Below are 16325 nucleotides of genomic sequence, written 5' to 3' on the forward strand. Positions count from 1 at the left end.
GACTCCGTTATTAAATCCTCGATAGAAAGTGAATCGATAAAGAAATACTGGTCCACCGGTCTACGATGCGTCATTCGCGGTTAATGTGCCTTATTTTAGGGATTAGGGATACCCCGCAGGCTTTCCATACTTGTGCATTGTCGCTAAAAATGAGAAATCTTTAAGAACCAGTTGCTCAAAAACTAGTCGATTAATTTCAATTTGATATAATTTTTTTTTTATTGTAATGCGCGTAGAATCTACTTTTTCCGCTTCTTTTTTTTAATCCTAAACGGCAATCAAAAATTGATTCGTTAGATTATAATCTCGTAAATAACTTTTGAACAACGTTGATGAAACGTACCAAGCAGAATTTAATTCTCTCGCTTGCGTGCACTATGTAACACGCCGAGACGTGAAAAACTATCGAACTTCTGGTGCACATGGTTTAGTATAGTGATTATACTGGAGGCGGCAGAACGCACCGCGGGCTACAATCGTCTGGCGCATAATTTTGAGCGCGCTTTTTGCGCCCAACTCGACTGTAATTTATTCGCTCGATATATTCGAAGTTGGAGAAGTACATATCGATTTTCATATGCTCCACTAGAGGCGTGCGATAGTTCACGCGCGCGTTGTTACGTGTATTATTATTTACACGTCCGTTACACGTTCGAGAAATAACAAGAGGGACGATTACGGCAAATGCATGTGTGAGCGAATTACAAAACTGCATAAATATGGTTGCGAAAGTAAAAAGAGAGATGTACGTTATTTGATTTTCATATGCTGCATATATTAATTCATGATTAATTATAGTGTAATTTATACGTGATTTGAAAGATGTATATCTTAATGAAATATTGATATTCAAAAATAAAATTGCGCTTTTTTTACAATATTTAGAATCGAGATAGATAGTAAAATTCATTTCCGCCACTGCAATAATAATGTAAATCGACGATCGTGAAGCGAGTCGATCGAAAAAATGGTCTATCCTTGCAACGATGAATCGTGGTTGGAGGTCCGGATTTTTGTCTCGAGACTCGTTACAGCGACAAGCCGCATCAGAGAATCGAACGGTAACGTCGGCGAGAAGGACCGTTTCGCGGATACGGTGTTGCTGTGCAACGGGGAGAAAAAAGACGCGTATCTCCCAAGTCTGATCGCGAGTACCGATGTTCCTCTTACCTTGCCGCGGGGCACACTTGAATCTATAAGCGCCGAGAGAGTTCTTTCTCTCTCTCTCTTTCTCTCTCACTCGGTATCGGGGGTATAACGGTGATTGCACGAACTCACGATTTCCATATTTCACCGGCGAGTCAATGGTATATCCGAGTGTTTGATTTACGTAGTCCCGCGACCGCGTGATCGATGAATCTTTTCCCCGCCGATTAAACGTAAATTACGCCGGCTATGAAATCGTTATTGGATCCGACGATCGATTTCTCGCGAGAATTAATTTATCGGAAGAGAGGGAGAAAAAGAGGAAGACAGAGATCGGTTTGATCGCGGAGAATATCTGACGTTGCGAATTCAGGCTGTCGGTTGAGATAATAATCGACCGATCTCGAAGAAAACTTTATAATTTAATTACGAAAGCTTAATGATACTTTTTTATCTCGCACATGCTTCCGGACTTTATGCATTAGGGGCACTTTAAAAAGCTCGCACGAGCTTTTTAAAGTGCCCCTAATATATGATATATTTATTCTTTGATTTTCGTGATAGATATATCGTATATTGATGCGAAATAATTATTTCAAAATTAAATGTTATATTATAAAAGATTAAATGAGACTGTAGAATCATATTTCTTTTCTGTCATAATTATAATTATCCATAGATGTTTCATCATTTTTTAAAATAAAAAACACTATTTCAGAGGAAATCTTCTATTTACTACGAATCTAAAAAAAGAACAAGAGAGAAAAATAAAAAAAACAGCGACGATTGGACTCCCTAAGGTCTGCGAGAGTGTCACGGATTGAGATATAAAACGAGGTCGGTCGGGGAACCAGGTCGAGAGTTACCCGCGATAAATGGCCGAGCGTAATTCACGGACACCGGTTGCGATGAGAACGCGTGATTGATGATGGAAACATAAGCAGATACACGACCGATTTCGCCTCGGCCATAGATTTAATGGATTTTTCAGACGAGTCCCAAAAGCGCGAAGGGAAAAAGGAGAAAGGAAGGGGCAAAGGGTGAAGCAATTTATCGAGCGTTTCCCCCCCGAAAGTCGGGTCCCAAATCTCTCCTCCCTTTCTCTCTCTCTTTTCGCGGAACAAATAGCTATCCGATTTTAGGTCTGGTCGATAATTTTTCGCGGCGTGGGCGATACGCCTGCTTCCTGCCGTCTCTGAGATGCTGCGCGAAACTTTTTGGGGCCCGGCACGCGATAGAATCCAAGAATCATCCAAGGATCGGTCTGTCCGAATTTGGTTTTCGGCGTAGATACTCGTAAATTCGTAACCCTTACTCGTAAATTTTCTGCGTAGTCGCGCCGGATCATTATTTATATGGCGCGCGACTAAAGGGATTCCGCTGATGCATAAAGTCCAGTCTCGCGACGGTCATTTTAATTTTTCTCTCTCGTGTCCGCGAGTGAATGCTTTCGAGTCACGTAAAGGCTCCAATAAACGCGATGACGACGTCAAAAAAGAGTCTTGTTTAAAAAATTAAGAGCTGATGTAATTCTATATGAAACTGCAATTTGTTTTTTATATAGTGATTTATTTTCATGCCACCCAAGAAGCAACGATTAATATCCGTGCACAAGGACTCGTTTCGTTCTTGTTACATTGTTCTTTACGATATAAAAACATTCTCGAGTCACGTAAGGAGTATTCAACTCGAGACTGCATTAAAGTCTTTCTTAAAAGTTACGAAATAATGCCACTCTCCGTGTGTGAAACTAGACAATACAACCTGTTCTTGATATCATGATTTATTTCCACATCGCTCAAGATACGAAGATCCAAATAATAGTATCGCGATCTAAGATTCCGGTGATAAAATGCAACTTTATACGGTACAATATGCTTTCGCGAAATATGAAGGATTCGATGCAAATATAATTACCACGCAATCGCGATATTTGAGAGACACTAGAAAGTGAGAAAATGGTTGTTGGCAAATCGACATTCGCGAGACGTTTTGTGCAAATTCCCGGATGCATTTAATTCGAGACACGCTTTTCATCATTGTTGACGATAATTGAGCTCGTTCTCTTCAACCAGCAATACAATAAAAAAATTTTCTTGTGCTTTCTCTAAAGTTATTCCTTTTCATTCTTTACTGTTCTTTTCTATTTTAAAGTTTCCAACATCTTTTTGATTCCTATACTACTTGTATATAATTTATTTATAAAGAAAATCAATTGTTTAAGAAACAAGAATCTAAAAAACTAATTTCTTCTTTGAAGGTTTATTTTATTTATCTTATTTATATTTTACATTATTTCTTTTCGCGCTTGCTTCATGTATCTATTTTAGCTATATTTGATTTTGAATTGACATAATCATTTCTTATTTTACCCTTTTTTTCTTGGCCGTGTTTGTCATATCCGCTATCCGGACGTGACTTGATCAGAGAAAGTGTACAGATAATGACACTCGCCGTTGCTCGTACGTGTAACACACACCTGCATTTACTTACAGAGCTCATTGACCGTTTGTTTATTTTTTTCCTTCTCTTCTAGTCGCAAAGTGTCAAGCATAATTACTAAGACTATTAAATCTCGAGAAATCAACATAGTAACTTTCACTCTCTTCACGTTTAATATAAAGCAACTTACTCTACAAAATATTAAAATATTAAAATTGTTTTATATTTTGTATTTTTTATGTTTAAATAATTTAATTAACAAATATTTTTAGCATCATTAATTTTCTGTATTTTTTATATTTAAATAATTTAATAACAAACATTTTTATCATTAATTTCCTCAGAAAGAATTAGAGGTATCTTAATAGAAAAAAATACATATGGAATATATATTTATATTTATTTCTAAAAAATATTTGTTTCGAACAGCTAACTTTGTTGCGCCCGTGAAAACGAAAGTATCATTTCCTATCTGTGTTCGATTTCTTGCGTTGCGCCATTCGTTACGTCACGGATTTTAGCACTCCACGGCGGAGCGATTCAACGTCGTAATTAACTCCGGCTGAGAGAGGAGGCTGAGTTTCGCGAGCGTACACGTGCTCCGACTTACGCTCTCGGCTCGAGACGGAACGGCGATGACGGAGAAAGTGAAAATAATTTCTTCATCGAAACCCGTCGCCCCTTTCGCCGTGGCCTGCCAGCATCAGATAGCGGCAACGCGGCTAGTTAAGACCGCCGCGGCTGTCCACCGTGAGCAAAGGACCTTCGTTGGCGCTCTTCATTAGCACGGCGGCAAGTTCAAGGCCGGCACGTTCCAAACCGAGACGGAGAAAGAGAGAAAAAAGGACGGCATCGTGTTCAACCTTGAATGCTCTTTCATTTTAGTCACCATCATCATCGTCGTCATCATCATCATTATCGCCATCATCATCATTATCATCATCATCTCGAAAATCCCGTGGCTTCCACCCAAGTCTGTCTAGTCGTCACCCATTTACGCACGCCAATCACGGTGTGAGAACCGAGCTCGCGGTCTACCACGGAAGGGAAATCTCCTGACCCGCGAGTTCGCTTCTCTCTAGAATCGTCGATCGTAAATCATGCGGACATGCGGACATTCCCCCGCTTTTCTCACTGACCGCCGATCAGGTGCAATCACGCTATCGCGCGGTTAGAATCTTTTCATCTCACAGTATCTATAGATATACATACGTCGCCGACCTGGAAACGCATCGGAGCAATCCGATTATACATTATACTCTATTTTAAGACATTGCAAAATTGAGTGTTAATTTTTCTAAATATATAAATATTGTTGTAATTATATATCTTATTATTATTATAATAATATTATTATTACCTTATTATTATTATTATAATATTAGACATAATAATATTAGATAATAATATTATTATAATATTATTATAATATTATTATAATAATATTATTAATACTGCAAAAACGTTGGAAAATGTAAAAAAATATCATATTTAATTTTTGTCACATTGAAAAGAGTTATAATTATAAAACTTATATTTACCGCTACATTTTTTATCGAGATTATATAAAATAATGATCTCGAGATAACAAGTCCAAGACTTGAATCGAATTAGAAAGCTATGAGTGAAATAGCGAAATTATGCGTTCGAGCTTCGAATCTTGTTACATTATCCGTCGCGACACATTACGCTTTTTGCATATGTAAATGAGGCAGGGCGAGTGCCGCGGAAGGAATTAATCAAAGTATTGTAACGGACGTAATCCGTGTAACTCAATAAGCCCGGCAGCGTTGATTGAGTAGTAACCCGGGGACATTTATTAGACCGGCGCTTTGCATAAACGCATTTTTCCGGGGGACGGACGGCGATGCTGCATCGAGGGTGCGCATCTTAACGATCCGCCTTGCTGCCCCATCATCATGCTACGCAATAACTCTCCTCTTAGTGGCGGCATGTCCAATGTGGAGCACCGTCCATCCGTTCGTCCGTCCATCCGTCCGTCCACCCCTCATCAGCTAGATCCGCGGCACGTAGGCCGACTTTAAGGCTCAATTATTTATGTAGCCGAGAGTGAGTGCCGTTGATTCGCCCATGCGATGATTACGCCAATCATAATAGGTCTGTACCCCGGTGAGAAAGAGAGAGAAGGAGAGAGAGAGGGAGAATCGACATTGTGATTGGGCTTGCCACACTGGGATCAGGGCTAACTACCCACAGAAATCAAGCAAAATAGAAACAAGACCGATCCTCAATCACGTGTAATTGTACTCTGTCTGTTCTACTGCACACCAGTATATACCTCTCCTTGATACTTATATTTAGTGGCGCACAATTTTCTCTCGGTAACCCGCCTGCTGCGTGTCTGCTGCTCTCGGCCGGCAGTCCAGCCGCAGCAGCCCCCGGTAGCCTCTCTCCTCGTTATTTTCTTTATTTATAGTCATATTCGCTGAAACGCCGCGTATCATCTCAACGCCGCGCGCCGATACGCCGCACGGGGCCCCGCATAAAGTCCGAGGCCGAGATCTCTAACGTAAACACGCTTATCCGCCAAATCGATCGTAAAATATCCTGTTATTATCGGGGCATGCTACCGTCCGGTACGCCGATCATCGAGGTATGATCGCGAGTCTGCGTCCCACCGAGACTATAAACATTTATTCCCCCAACTATTTGTAACAATCTATAGAAACTTGGCCAAACGAGTAACGTCGACGGACCCTTTCTGCGCGTACTTTATTACAAAAGGAAAAGGAATTGAGAAAGTGACTTTTTCTCACGTTACTCTATAATGTTCAAAAGACATTCACAGGATATCCTGAAGATGAGGTATCCAGAAGACATCGTTGGACATCGCTCCAATCCATCGATGCTCAAGGGCTCAAAAAAGTCTTCTGGATACCTTCCGGACGTCTTTTGGATATGCATGCTATGTGGGATGAATATGATCGCACACTTATATATCCGTTTTCAGCACATTTAGAGAATCGAACACAGAATACATATATATTTTTTAAATGACAATTTTGTTGCTCTCTTATATTTAATGAGAACAATTAATTAATCATATCACGTTTTTTTCTTTGATTATATATAATATCAAGCAATTTTGAACGGGTCAAATATCTGAAGATGTCGGATTTAACATTTTACTACGTGGCTCTCTATCTTTGTTATTGGGCGCAAAGTGACGCATCGACCGAAAAGATTGCACTCAATTTCAATAACCAGACAGCCGCATTTAGCGCAAAACGTGTGATGAATACACATCGAGGCCGAGGTCCATATCTCTGTTCAGTCTCTTAGCACCGTATCGAGCGCGAAAGCGTCATCGAGGACAGCTTCACCCTCGTCTAAACGGCCTCGCGCGATCGCCGGTTCACACCAAGTATAGCATTGTCCGTGGACCAAGTCGACCGTGGCAGGACGAAGCGAAGCGGCGAACGTCGGCGATAGTCAGCGCTATTGCTGCAGGTTTTTGGTGGGGGACCTTGACCGAGTGACGTTCACCAGCGGCAGCCTGCAATCGCGCAGGTAGGGAGAGACAGGTAGGTAGGTAGGTAGGGAAGAGTGGTCTCCGAGAAGAGAGAGAGAGAGAGAGAGAGAGAGAGAGAGACAGAGAAAAAGAGAGAAAGAGAGGAAGATAGACAGCGTTGGCTAGACCCGGTCGCTGGTGACGACACTGATATGTTTGCACGAGGCATCGAACGCTTGACATCGTGTATCTTTCATCATCAGTCAACATCAATCGACATCAATTTTTTGACTAAAATATTAATGAAGCGGAGATATCGCAAAACGATCGAGTCATCGAAGCGTTTTGAATGCGGTATCGAGTAGAATCTCACAATACAGATTACAACTGACAGATAGGGAGAAAGACAGGAAGCTTGCAGAAACAATGGTCAGCTCGAGTGACTAGCGCCAGCTGGACTTTGCCGATAGTGATGACACTGATATACTTTTTCATCATCGATCAATATAAGTCAAGACATCAAATTTTTGACAGAAATATTAATCAAACGGACATATCGTAGAATCATTGAATTTTTTTTTAGGTGTATCGAGTGAAATTTAATGATTAAGTATCAATATGTCAAAATACAGATATTTATTTATAGACACATGCATTGTTCAAGTACACTGATGGAATGTAATACTGGCATTTCTAACAAAATGCGCAATAAAATTTTTAGAATAAGCTTTAATCTCCTTCGAGACAATATATTTGCAGTTGGTTTCTTGAAGATCATTGAGAAAAGCGTATAAAGTAAATGTCAAAGTGTATTTATACGGATTTACTTTCTGTGTATTTTCTTTTTTATTCAGAATAAAGATATAGAATAATATTAGCTTTCAATGTGAATACAATGTTATAAAACAATCATTTATTATAATTTGTAGTTATTTAGTAGCAATTTTATTTTAGCTACGTTTTTTGAAAATTTCTCATTTAGACAAACTTAATATTGATAGAAAATTCTCAATTTTAACAATGTATCTTTATTCCATTCATAATTTCTTTCATTTTCATTTAATCTTTAAATTTAGGAGAAATTCTATTTAAAAAAATGTTTAGAAAATTTAATAAACTTTAATAAATAGATAATTATACCATTTTTAATTTAAAAATGTTGTAATTAAAACTCTGCAATTCAAATAAAAATCTAAACCGGTAATTCCTTTTAATATTAAAATTATGTGAGAATGTTAACTTAAACGATACAACAAACAATCACACAATATATAACAAAATATAATTTCATTTAGAAAACTTATCGATCAAATCGTCTAATATTTACCCTAATAATCGATTAAACTAATCTAAAAATTCGTCCTAGGCCTAGCGCTATTTATCTACCACCAGTCGCGCTTCCCGGTGTGCGTACTCCTTGAAATCACTCTGTACGTCCGTGCTGTGTCCGTCCGTACCTACTCTCCTGCCTGTCTCTGTCGGTGCTTGGGCCCGGTGGGATAGGACGGTGTGCCGCGGTGGAAGGAGTAGTAAGCGGCCTACGCAGTTTCAAGCTGGGTCCCAGCTTTTATTAGTTCTTCGGCGCTCGGCGGAGAACGAACGGAAAACGAACGACGTGCGTGGTGCAGCGGCGGTCTGTGCACCTCTGACTCGGACCTCTCATCACCCCGAGTCGACTCTGCAGCTCTGAGACACGCAGTGTCTCTTACGAATCCTCGAAGACGAGTCGAGCGAGGAGGTACGAATAACAACCGTGTTATCGGCGACGAGTTCATCGCGAGGGATCGCGTAATATTGAGTGACTCCGAATATATATGTCAGTGCGAGACAATTTAAAGGACCGAATTGCCGGTATTCGATCCTGGGTGTTAGATAACGTCTACAACGTCGACGAGTGTCGAAAATTGACAACGGGGAAAAGGAAACGAGAGACAACAACGCGATCGTTGATCGATGATAATTGGTGATATTAATCCCTCGAATCGATCTCACGCGATCTACTCGCGGTCCGGTGATAATAGTGACAGTTGCCGAACGTGAGAGTGTTGAATTCGAATATTGCCACGAAGTCTCTCTAAAAACCGAAAGAGAGATAGAATCCTCCTTCTTCTTCTCTCTCTTCTGATTCCGCTCGGGGAACCGATCGTACCTGAAGGGGTGTAACCTTAGGAGAGTATCGGATATCTAAACGATCGGAATGCTACTGTGTCACTGAAGGTAAATCTAATATCGATAGGAGCAAAATGTAACATCGACTATTGACAATGACAATGACGACGATGACGACTTGCTGCGACAAATCAATCGGCAGGATCGAATCGGGAGATGCGCTCGGTTTGATTCCTAGTCGGATCGCCGCGAATGTTAATCGAAAGGGAAACGGTGGTGAAGCGTGTCTTCGGCAGGTCGGGTAAGTAGGGGTTCTGCTGCGTGTGTTCGCGGAGCCGAATAGATTATAGAGGGTCCCCCGAGAGCGAGAGCGAGAGTGCGCGAGTTATTTCGCGCGCAGATTGGATCTGCCGGCCGCTCTGCTCGACTCGGCGCTGGGCAGCCCAGCGGAAGGGTAATATCCCATTAACTGAAAGATCAATTAACTCGCGTTAACGGACACTTTAATCACCGATGTGCAGCTAGAGGCCTCTCTCGCGGTGCGCGCGCGAGCGCGAATCTAAGCGTTTAATCTGCCCGACTCCGAGATCGAGTCGACCGATCATACGCGCGAGCTCCTCGAGCTTCTACGAGGAGCGATCGCGATATAATACGAGGGGCTCCTCTCTCGGAGAGGCGGAGGGACGAACAGGATATCGAGGAAAGGAACACATTATTCATTGACGCGGCATTAATATATCCGTGCGGATTGGGAATAAACATTTATGGAAATGTCGCCGAGCGCTTGTGTCTGTCCTCGAGGATCACTCGATCAGGCCTCCGAATTAATACGTCGAGAGATTTATAATCGCGACAAGTCGAATTAACGCGTCCCTAAATCGTCAGCTCTCTTTCTCTCTCTCTGTCGCGCGTGTCAGATGACTTTTTTAAATATAGATTTATAATATGACATGTGGACAAAATTTATATGCCATCGCATTAGTTGATTAAAATTTCCTCGACAGTTTATTTCTCAAAAAAATTTGATATAAAAATCCCAATTATACGAAATAATTTTGCTCGTATAATAAAAATTATAGATATGATTAATTATATACATTTTTCAAAAACGCAATTAAATTGTTTACTTTAAAAGTACTTTAAGCAGTTCAATGAATGAATACTTTGGAAGACACCTTTTTCTCTTCTTTTAGCCTCTGCTAAAATAATTTTATTTGAAAACAAGTTTTAATCTTATTTGTAAAAAATAATATATATATTACGTGGGCACGACACATCCTATCAAGTATCGTTCACCGTAAATAGACTGGATGCGCAAAGGTCGATTGCTCCTTTTCTCCTGTTTTTCTCTCGCCCTCTCGCCTGTCCGCACTCACGAGATGAAGATTGCGCCCATCAGCCCGAGGTGCAAATCCCCTCGCTGAATCTCCGATACGGTTTTATCGCACGTTTCAGCGTACGGCGGGCGGACGTGCGTCGCGTGTAACCACCGTGATAGAGACGTAAGGGTTTAAAGAAGACGAATACACGAGACGGTGCAACGATAAGCACCGGGAGGAACTTTCGGCCTTGACGTGTACAAAGTGTGTCAGTGTTACTCGCGCGCGAGCGAACGAGCAAGAGAGAAAGAGAAGGAGAAAGAGAGGAACGCTTTCGATGGGAATCACCGTTGCTGGTTCCATTCACCATAATGCATCCGCGTAACGTGACCCTTCGCATCCAGATTTCTCCTGCTATCCCGGACGATCGCCTCGCATAATCGGGACTTGTGCAAATAAAGTAATCGCGCCTGATTCTTTTTTTCACGAGTCACGAGTACGACTTATATGTACGTATGATTTCCATTTCCATTTCTGGTATCCGCGTCATGCTAGCGCCGTACGTGTTCTATTAGTTTTGAGTCATATTTCCGCGATTAAACTGACGATGACGGTTCGTTGAGAGGATATTTATTATCGCTTGTTAGAGATCGAATACACAAATCAATTACATTAATTTCATTATTACAGACATCATTTAGAAAGATTCACGTGTCGTAAGAAAAAACTGTGAAGTTATTGAACATTACGGATAATTATAGGTCTTGGTGAATCGAAAAAAGTTACAGTCACTACTAGTTCTTGTACCGAATCACGATCGGACAATCATGCTTACGACGATGTCCGATTTCTCGTGTTGAAACTTTATACGGGTAATTCTTCAACTTTCTGTGTGATGTGACAGTAATTTATGATAATTTCACCCATCTCTTCAAACAACCGAAACAGCAAATGAGATTGTGAATTCGTTAACTTGTAGACATTTTTAATGCCATAATGAAGTGCTGCAAATGCTGGAAGCTTGTTTTATGGTAATCGATGATGTTTCAGCATAAAGGAACAGAATATATTTCATAAATATAAATTCATTTTTGAAAATTTTATATTCACGATGTCGGTAACCAGGTAACGATTTTTTTTTAACGAAGACCTCCTTATATCCGCGAGTGAAAGCGTGAAAAAAATATGGAGCAACCAGAAAGCCACGATGAATTTCGTGATCGCGGGATGAACGACCCCAAGTATTTCAAAGAAGCTGCCGAGATACGATTTACAGGCAAATTGTGTCGAGTGTAAGCGCGGGGATTCGTCCTGAGCGGAGTAGGCTCGATAGGTCGTTAGAGATAAAGTTCGTAGGCGAATCTATGTAGAGTGGGAAGAGCAGGAATTTTATAAGTGGTGCCCCATTCCGGAGAAATACGCGCGAAGGATCCTCCCGGCTTTTGCACGAGCGCGGCGCGATATCCTCTCCTGCCGCGCGCGATCTAAATTAAAATCTTTCCTCGGCCTCTCGTCGATTCTCCGACTGCTCGGCGTAACGGGTGACGGCTAAAAACGAAAGGCTCGAGTTTGCGTGAGCGTCGAGAAAAATAAGCAGGCGGAATCGCACGCGGAAACGCTGACGCTCGTGTAACAAGCTCGAGAAGAACGTATTTTTCTTTCAGTCACGCTATACGACGTTTGCGTAAATTTATCGGACTGGCAATATTAACTGTAAAGTGCACCGCTCTATGGTAACGAAAGAAAGAAACAAATCTCAGCATCTTATTTTCATGGACAAAGTTCGAGAAACGAGGAATCCATGAGAAAAAGAAAATAGTTTTAATTTATATAAATGTACAAAGTCTTACAAGAAATTTTTACTATAAAATAGAATGTGTGTTATTAATAATAAAATATTACATCAATTGATTTAGAAAATTTATTAGTCGTCGATTAAAGTTTCTAATCCAGAAGGCTCAAAATTGAGAAAATAATAATAAATAAAGATACTATTTAAATACGAAAGATTGCATATACAAAATAATTTCTTTTATTGAGTAAGCATAAAATTATGAAAAGTGAAATCAGATTTTTGATTATGTATAGAGAAATTGATGTATAAATTTTTCTCTAAAACCCATGCGCAGACAAAAGTATAGTGTACAAGATGTAATCTAGAAATCTCCTGGATTTCAAGGCTGTTATTAAGCTACTGAAACTACATAGAGAGAATCTTCCAGAACACCGTGTATAAACCGGCTATGATTCTCGCTCCATTTGGATCCACTCGTGCTCTATAATCCAGCAGCAGCTTTCTAATAGCGGTTTGATCGCGATTGCAGACGCGAGCCTTCGCACCTTCGAGAGCCGGACGGATGCCCTTCGCGTCCAGGCGTTTCGCTACCACTGATTTTATTATCAGCCACCTTCAATAAAAGTCAATGAAGAAGGTGCTAAACGTTTCGCGCGCGCGAAAAACGGGAGTGTTTATTACATCTTGGTATCTGGATGCCTAGCTCGTAGGACTCCTAGAAAATAGCGTGGTATAATCGGCATGAGTCTCGGTTGTTGCTTTTATTGCCGGCGCGCGTTTTTGATTTTCGCACTATTATCCCGTAACGAATGTGAAATATCTAAAGGAGAGGCGGGCGGACCGTTAGAGGATTCGGGACGACGATGCCGATGACTTTGTACGCTTTTATAACGCGTTCTGTCCTTCTATTCTTATTTTTCCACTCTCGTGGGGATTCTAATTCTAACACGCAGGAGAACGAATTTGACCGCGCTTTTGTCACGATCTCGCCGCTAATGACCAACGTCGGAAATGTCCGCGACATGATATCATCGCGAAATTCAGAACATGAACATTGTCGCGCTCTCTGACAGAGAAGGCTACGTTTTTATTATTCCCGCTCGTGCTGTTACGCAACACGAGGAAGCGGTAAATAACATGTATTAAAGAATCCTACCACTATATGTGTGTCAGTATGCTCGAGAAAAGCAGATTTCTCATCGTCAATATTTGCTTGATAATATTAGAGATGCAAATGAAACCATTATCTTAATTTTACACATTTTGAGAAATTAATAAAGATACTGCACGCTAAAGTATAATGAATGTATATTATCTCTTATATAAATTTTACTGCGAAATTTGCAGACTGAGGATGTTGTATATTTTTATGTAATTTTTATTTTTATATATCTATATATTACTTATATTTTTATTTATACAATATATAAAAATTTACAGAAGAAAATTTATAAGAAATTAAATTTATCGAGTTTTATCTCCACCTATATTTGAAGCTTGTCCACTTTTATAAAAAGTAATTTTCCTTGTCAATTGATTCGATCAAAAAATTTATATAAAGAAATATATAAAATTTATATAAAGAAAAATATAACATAATATCATTCTTATACAATAGTTTATATAGAAAAATAATATAAAATAATCTTATCATTTTTCGATTATGCTTTAACAGCGAAAAATATGATAATGTTCTCACTCGACTCTTCTTTGCTCTCCGTTAGCTATCTTAATTCCCGACTACTCTCGTAAGGAAGAAAAAATATTCGACGGGGAATGCGCGCAAGGTGGAATTAAAATCGTGAGAATATAGCGCCGTGTTTCGCTGCACTTAGCGATATTTTTTTATCCTTCCCCTTACTGTTATCCAGCCCCATGGCGAGTAACGAAGGACGCATTATGGGGTCCTCTCGTACATTAGACGCGGTCCTGGAGACCTGCACTCCTTTTTTTCTTTTTGCATCCTGGATCGAATCGAACGTTTATTTGCGCGTTTAGGCGACTAGAAGACGCGTGGGAGTCGACACGCGAAAAAGGCCCGTTGTAAACACTTTCGTCCCGAAAAAAAATATATTAACGTCAATTTTTATAGCGTTGATTCTCACTGAAGGTGAGCACGACGGGAGATTCTGCGATCTTGTTCGCCAAATATGGCCACCGAGCCTACCGCGAGTACCTTAATCCCCCGATCGGTCTCATGCGAATTGTCTCGTTTGGAGCTAGCGTCTCCTCCCTCGCGCTAATAAAGCCGTTGAATGACGCGCAACCCCGTACACGCGTCACCCGAGTGCGAGAACTCGCCAAGACGTATCACTCTGGTCAGCTGATAGCCTTGAGAGATAAACGTGCGCGCGCACAGGGTCACCTTTATTTCTTTCAAGGGCAGATGCTGATCAGTAGACAAAAGCGCACTATGAATGTTAATTTCTGTTTCGGCGACTTATCTGAGAATCTTTTTGTGGTCAACAGTTCGTATGACCTATTTAATAATTGAAGATATTCTCTAAAATAATATAGTTTAATCTTTTATTATTGCAAATAATTTACTTGATTTTATTATAGTTTTTGTATTCAAAATAAAACTAATTTCTTGAATTATTACTATTTCTCGGAAATAGAAGATTTCAGATGAAATTGTTAAAAGATACAGTGGATTTAAAATTTTAAAATAAATGATAAATTTTTGGAGCACAAGACTTTTTCGCGATTTAAGTAAATTTTAGATTTCATGACATTGAAACCTCCACATTCAATAAAAGACAACGTAACAAAGGCTAACTTGTTGAAAAAACAAAGTTGTTTTTACATGATAGCGCGAAAAACATCAGTGAAATAAAGCGCTTATGACGATAATGATCAGTCCCCTGACGTTTCCGCCTGTGTCGTCCGAGTGACTGTCGTCAGCGATATTTTTAGAACCGTTTTTATATCGAGATGACCATGTCCAATCCTTTTGCTTTTATACGCCGTAGTCTGGGATTGATTGCTTTATCAATTTACGTAAATTCACGAAAACGAATAACGTTTCGCGTGCGGTTAATGAAGCGACGATTTGGTATGTTTGATATTCTCTTGTTTTTATTTCCGAGAAAAAGGTTCTATTCCATATGTATGATATGCATAACTTCACACATTTCGTTTCTATTTCTCAGAACGTTATAAAATAACATACAAACAACTGCATGATGAGATCAATTATTCTTAAGAAAATAATTTCTAAAAATTAAGAGAATTGCTGGACTGTAAATTAGCAAAATTATTGACAACTATAAGTAATCTTTTTCATATAAAATAATATTTAGATACGGCGCAATACGACAAAATCGAAATGAGACAGTATAATTTATTCGCGTCGTTTGAGTCGGTGACGCGACGCTTTATTACTTCTGCTTCTATGAAATTTAAATTAGATGTCATTACATTTGCAGTATCGAAAAGAAAATCGCAATTCTGTTTCAGACTGTGACTAATTATGTAGCATAATTGCGATAATACTTAATGTAGACGGTATAGGAAAAACAAGTAAAAAAGACGAGGGAGAGGGAAGGAGGCCTTATCGCATAATCGTTCCTATTAGCAATGTTTTCATCAGCAAATCCATTGCCCATATTGTGCACTGTCACCGTCATCCCTGTCACTGTCATTATATCGTTGCACGTATCTCGAGTATCTCATCTGCTTGCATGACAACAAAGAGAACTATTATCACTCGTTGCACGTTTATCATCGTCTACCTATAGTTGGCATGCGCCAGTATAGACACGTCGCAGAGAACATCACGATGCTATCACTTGTCTCTCTCTCATAATTCCACATGCGCACGCAGGAATAGCGTATATAGCAAGCGCAAACATATTCTCGTACATAAACTGCACTCTCATGACAACTGAGGAACAATTGTTCGGCCGGTTGAAAGTAGAATAAGTCTAAGAGAGCTCTCGTTACAATTGATACAGCCCGTCAGTTTATGCAATTATATTGTTTAACATTTGTTGTATGCTCAGTCGATATTCTGATACTCTAAAACATCCTGTTATTTGCA

At 39.9% G+C, this 16325-nt stretch overlaps 1 protein-coding gene across 2 annotated transcripts in view; it reads left to right on the forward strand.

Annotated features, from left to right (window-relative positions):
- The first annotated feature begins 8631 nt into the window (after positions 1 to 8631).
- The window catches only part of Blo (bloated), a 106359-nt gene continuing 98665 nt past the window's right edge, over positions 8632 to 16325 (forward strand). Inside the window, exon 1 of one of the 2 annotated variants that reach the window (XM_083089322.1) lies at positions 8632 to 9277. The gene's annotated coding sequence lies outside the window, so the exon portion shown is untranslated. The remainder of the gene's footprint in view (positions 9278 to 16325) is intronic. The other variant, XM_083089324.1, reaches the window with a different exon arrangement.

Source organism: Camponotus vicinus, unplaced genomic scaffold, assembly GCF_025532165.1.
Source record: "Camponotus vicinus isolate PSW18456_S1 unplaced genomic scaffold, iyCamVici1.0 SCAF_1, whole genome shotgun sequence".
Lineage (NCBI taxonomy): Eukaryota > Metazoa > Arthropoda > Insecta > Hymenoptera > Formicidae > Camponotus > Camponotus vicinus.